The following is a 6,000-nucleotide window of genomic DNA, read 5'->3' on the forward strand; positions in this document are numbered from 1 at the left end:
AGTCTTGAGAAAAAGAGGTCAGGGATAGTGTCCAGGCCCTGAGTTCAATTTCCATCCCCCCCCAAAAAAAATCTGTCTCAAAGGAAATGTAAAATATTGTAGTTCCCAATTATTAAAAGAATATTTTTGATTTGTTTATTATACAAATGTAATGCTACATCTTAATGTTTTAATTATATAATTTAACAATAATGACGATTAAAATGTCTTATTTTCATAAAGTGTGTGTGTGTGTGTGTGTGTGTGTGTGTGTGTTTGTGCCTGTCCTAGGTCTTGAATTCAGAGCCAGAGCACTGTCCCTCAGCTTTCTGACTCAAGACTAGCTCGTGAAGCACAGCTTCACTTATTCCTTTTTTCTAATTAATTGGAGACAAGAGTTTCATGGAGTTTCTTGCCTGGGCTGGATTTGAACTGTGATCCTCATTTCTCAGCCTTTTGCATAGCTAGATTTTAGGTGTGAGCTACCAGCCCCTGGCCTATTTTCATACATTTTTTTACTTAGAAACTTAGGTACTCATATTTTGTTTCCTTTTTTTTTTTTTTTTTTGCCAGTCCTGGGGCTTGGACTCAGGGCCTGAGCACTGTCCCTGGCTTCTTTTTTGCTCAAGGCTAGCACTCTGCCACTTGAGCCACAGCGCCACTTCTGGCCATTTTCTGTATATGTGGTGCTGGGGAATTGAACCCAGGGCCTCATGTATAGGAGGCAAGCACTCTTGCCACTAGGCCATATCCCCAGCCATAGGTACTCATATTTTAACATCAATTTACTTTAATTTTTGTTGCTTTTTGTCATAAGAATGATATAATAAACATAAGAAATAGCATGGCTTATGTAATAAGTTTGACCACTGCAGTTTAAAGTAGCTTTAGCCCTTGGGTTATTTTAAATTCAAACATATATAAAACATAATTTTCTGCTATATTTATTTTTTTTATCGGCCATGGGGCTTGAACTGTAAGCCTGGATACTGTCCCTGAGTGCTTCAGCTCAAGGCTAGCACTCTACCACTCTGAGCTACAGTGCCACTTCCAGTTTTCTGGTAATTAATTGGAGATCAGGGTCTCATGGACTTTCTTGCCTAGAGTGGCTTAGAACCATGTTCCTCAGATCTCAGCCTCCTGAGTAGTTAGGATTACAGGTGTGAGCCACGAGCACCTGGCCTGCAATAATTCTTATGTTCAAACTGTGTCAATATTTAATTCACAGCTTTTTCAGAGAAGGTAGTGTTGTTCATGTCTGTAATTTCATGCTAATTCATATGACTTTAATTTTACATCCTTATTGATGGCCTCAGATTTTAGGAACAACCAATAGTAAATTTAAAACGGAAAGGAGGAAGCAAAATTTTACTTTCATATAATCTGTTTTAGTACTACCTTAGTAGTTTATTATCTGAATAGTAATCCAACGTGGCTTTTGCTCTAGTGTTGGGATTGTATAATTTTCCCTAAGTCCAGCAACCCTTTGAATAGAGAAGTTGAACTGTTTGGTAAAAGTAATCTGTTATTTATTTACAACGTATTTAGCATTTTTTCTTATTTGTGTGTATGCATGTATGCATGCATGCACATATGCATGCATGTATGTATGTATTATGTATGTTGCTGAGTATTGAATCCAGGGCCTTGCAGGTGCTAGGCAAATGTTTTTGCCTACCTGACTTACTGCCCTAAACTCACTCTAGTATTTTATACTGGTAAAACTGTGATTATTATTCTAATTCCAGATCAATTTTTACACGCATTTTGCAAGTTATATTGCCTTAAATTGAAATATTTTCAATTAATTGATTAAGACTTATAAAACTCTTACAGTCTGTTCTGTCCTTTCTCTCATAACTATTGATACAATTGGATCACTTGATATATTCAGTGTGTGATAATGTTTCTTCCTTAGCTCAGATCTAGAGATGAAGTGTGCCCAGAACTGAACACGCACAGCAAGGCAATATATCGATATACTGTGCTATCATTGTCTTCCTGCACTTTTCCATCAGACAAAAAACAATTTCACTCCTCTATGAGGATTTTAGTGAAGAGTAAAGAAAATAATATTTAATGGGCATTTTATTTAGATTTTTTTAGCATGTGATTATTTTAGTTAAGTATTTAACTCTTACTCTTCTCCAGATTTAATTATCATCTAGCTGTGTTTCTCTGGCAAGTTATAGATTCTTCCTCTGCCTCAGTTTCTTCTTCTGTGAAATGTGAGGGATTGGGCCACATACATTGCTGAGTTTTTGGAGTTGTTTCCAATTAATTTTATCTTTTCTAGTTTCTACCTCATGATTTTAATTCATATGTTGGTTAAAATTTACTTTTGTAAAACACCTCTAATCTCATTACTCTTCAGCTCTAAATACAATATGGACTCTTTCTTCTACTATCCACTGATTCTGATATGTTCTACCACGGACTAAATCTGTTCCAGTCAGTCTGAACTATAAGTTTATCTAAGGAGACAATATTGCTTCAAAACAGCTCATCATATGTCTTTAGCTGTACATCTCTTTTAATCATTCTCAAATGTATTTTCATGTATACAACCTCTGCCTACACTCTGCCCACTCCCTTATGCTTGAACTCAGGAACATCACGTTTGCTTGCTTTGCTTGCTCAAGGCTGGTATTCTATCACTTGAGCCATGCCTCTAGCCCAGCTTTTTGGCTTGTTTTTGAGATAGAGTCTAGCAGATTTTCTGTATGGGCTAGTTTCAAGCCAAAATTCTCTGGATCTCAGTTTTCTGAGTTGCTAGGGTTTGAGAGGCACGAGCCATCAACACGTAATACCTGGCTCCCTGCCTACTCTTTAAAGGCTAGTTTCCACATTGCGATTCTCTCCACTTAGATTTCTTTGGATTACTTTGATAGTTTAGAATTCACATTGCAAGGCATCACACTTTTCTCTTATTTATCATATTCTGTCTGGTCTTCTTTTTAGGTTTAGATGGATATCTATACTTTTTAATTGACAATTCCCTGAGTAGATGCTAAATGTTGTTTCACTATGAATTTCTCTCTAACAACACCAAACACAGCAATCTGTACAAAGAAGATGGTCCACAAGTATAGTTGGTTAGAGAGACAATGAACCACAACAGAAAAAAAAAACAAAAACAACAACACATACATTTAAGGGAAAAAGACCTGAAGGATAGGTAAGATAGTTTGACTCTGAGCAACTTATATGGGTTGAGTCTGTTTCCTCTCTTATAGAAAAGATAATATTATTATGTACTTTTCAGCTTGGGTGCAGAAAGTAGAGATTATAAATGTAAAGCATTTATAATATACCTAAATGTAGTATATGTTCAATAAGTACTTCCCATTATATTTTTTGTGACAAAACTTATTTCTTCTGTTGCATGCAATATAAAATAAGACAGTGCATGTGAGATTGACATGCCAAGAGAATTGACTTTATTTTTGTATTAATTAATTAATTAATGTGGTATTATGATCTGAAAGGTGGTCCTTTTGTCTAATCTGCTTGCTTGTTCAGTTGGAACTCTATTACTTGCTTCTCACTGGTTATTTTGGAGACAAGAGTTCTGAGGACTTTTCTGCTAGGATTGACTTTGAACCAGTATCCTCTGGAACTCAGCTTCCTGAATAGCTAGGAGTATAGCCATAAGCATTCATCTGGAGAATTAACTCAGTTAGAGACTTGACTTTCAGTTAACCAGTAGCATTTGTTATCTTGTGGAAAAGATACCAGTGCCTGTGGTACAGATGTCTTGGGTACGTTCTGACAATAGTTGGGATGTTCCCTTATTTGATTTGACAACTATTTCTTTGAAATATCTCCCTTAACAACACTACTAGAATGCAGGCCATAAATAAAAGAAAAAAAGCAGCCAATAGAGACAGTTGTCATCTTCACTGATTAAATAATTCATTCATTTATTTATACAACAAATATTTTGTGGCTGAATACCTGTTAGCTGATACAACACTGAACCTGAAGCAGATTCAACTTTCAATGAATCCAAAATCTATGACAAGAACATACAATAGATATATCAAAACAATGGCACAGAGCAGTCATGAGCAATGTGGTATGGAGGTCATTTCATTACAACTTTGGAACAAGACTCAAATGATGGTCAGAGAACAGCACTGTGACTCAGAATCCTACATTCCCAAAGACAGACCATATTTTCTAGCTGGCTTGAAAATCTGGATTACTGAAGTGGTCTGTGAATGTACAGAGACTAATAAGGAATTTTCCCAAATCTGTATGTATTAAAATGCTGATTAAAATAAACAAATGCAAATGAAAATATATCCCAGTGAAGTTTCTGACAATGAGAAAATGCACCTGTAACTCAAATTGGCCACACATATTAAGCACTGCAGAATTCCATCCATCATAGTTTATATTAATTTTGATGTGAAATTAAATAGAAGATATTTAAGCATACCACTCTCAATTGTGAAGATTGTGCCATTGAATTTCACAGTACTGCTTGTGGAAGAAAGCAGTCAACTCTCCCACAGTTCTGTATGTTTTGTTAAAATATGTATTTCAGCTTTTATCTCTTTGAAATGGTGGCTGCAATTTAGTAAATACCACCGATTTACTTTGGGTTTCATTGATACCGTGTTACAGTTTTGAAAGGACTGGGCATTTCCTCCTGTTAGTTTGTCTGCTGCTTTCAAGAATGATATTTAATCAGCATCCTATCTCATTCCATGTGTCTTGCTTATAGATCCTCCTGCACTAGAGGGAACACCCAAGTCTTCTCAAAACTGACAGTTTTCCAGGGGTTATACAGCAGATTATACCCAATTTAGGTGAAATTTAACCTTTCATACATCCTTTGGCATAATTATTAGTAAGGAAAACAAAACTGGTTTTGAATGAGCCCAAGGCCTGACACATAGTAGGCACTCTATATGTCTCTTTAAAAAAGGTTAAGTTGAATCAAATGCTTGTTGTCTTATAATATTGAAATATACTTGTTTTGAATAAAATTACATCCAAGTACAAAATCATTAGTGTTATAGGGGTATTGTTAGTAGATAATCTCATGTTCAAGACATTGAAATATTTTTTCAGGATTTTCTATTAGAGAGAGGAAGAAATTCCAATCAGGACAAATAAACCCATCACCTTCTAGTGGCAATCTATTTCTAATATTACTTACGTTATTTTTGAAGATACAAGTTAAGATTTTTCTTTCACTGACTGGTATCCCCTGATCACACAGCCTGCCAGAGGGTTGTAAAAAAAAGAAAGGAGTTTTATTATGTAATATAATGAAGTTACAGCCTTTATTTTAGGCAAAATTTGATTGTGAAAACTAATATGCAGAGAGTAACAGTTTCTTTAATAACCTCGAGTTATTCCCAGGTGATATTGAAGTAAACGAGTATCCTGATATTGTCCAGGAACAAATGTCTTGACAGAAAGGATGTATACTTCCTCCTCATCCACTTTTTTTTTCCCATGGTTGTTTGTGTACATTGAGAAGTATTTGCATTAGTTAATTATTTCTTTTCCTAGTTTTTGTCACCTTTATATGTGCTTAGTGAAGCTTGCTATAAATTATTTAGGCCTGAACTGAAGGTTAATGTCATTGTAACCAGCCAAACTTGACGCACCCCGATGAAGCTTTGTGCAGGAGGCACCTATGGCTTGATAGCTGTGTGAAACTGTTGCCTACAGAGATGGGCTCTTGACACTGTCTGCCAGCCTGAGGCTGTCCGCTTTGTGTCTGCTTTAATTGAAAATTAATAGTTAGGGGGTTGCTATGGAAATGATACCATTGCTTGCAGACAGCAAACCCAGCTTTTTGCAAAGAGACACTAGTGGTATTGTTTGTCCTTGTTGACCTCAGAAGTTCAAAAGCCTGGAGGAGGAAAGGAGATGCAAATATTTTACTTAAAAAAATGAATTTACATATTTATAACATTATTTTGAATGTTAGAGATATCAAGTATTTTTTTAACTTTTGTTCCTAAGAATGAGCATGAGTCCTTTACGTTTTATGTTAAT

General features: G+C 35.5%; 1 protein-coding gene across 1 annotated transcript in view; it reads left to right on the top strand.

Annotated features, from left to right (window-relative positions):
* Foxp2 (forkhead box P2) overlaps positions 1-6,000 on the top strand; it is a 496,440-nt gene that overhangs the window by 234,324 nt on the left and 256,116 nt on the right. The window lies entirely within an intron of this gene.

This window comes from Perognathus longimembris, chromosome 2, assembly GCF_023159225.1.
Source record: "Perognathus longimembris pacificus isolate PPM17 chromosome 2, ASM2315922v1, whole genome shotgun sequence".
Classification (NCBI taxonomy): Eukaryota; Metazoa; Chordata; class Mammalia; order Rodentia; family Heteromyidae; genus Perognathus; species Perognathus longimembris.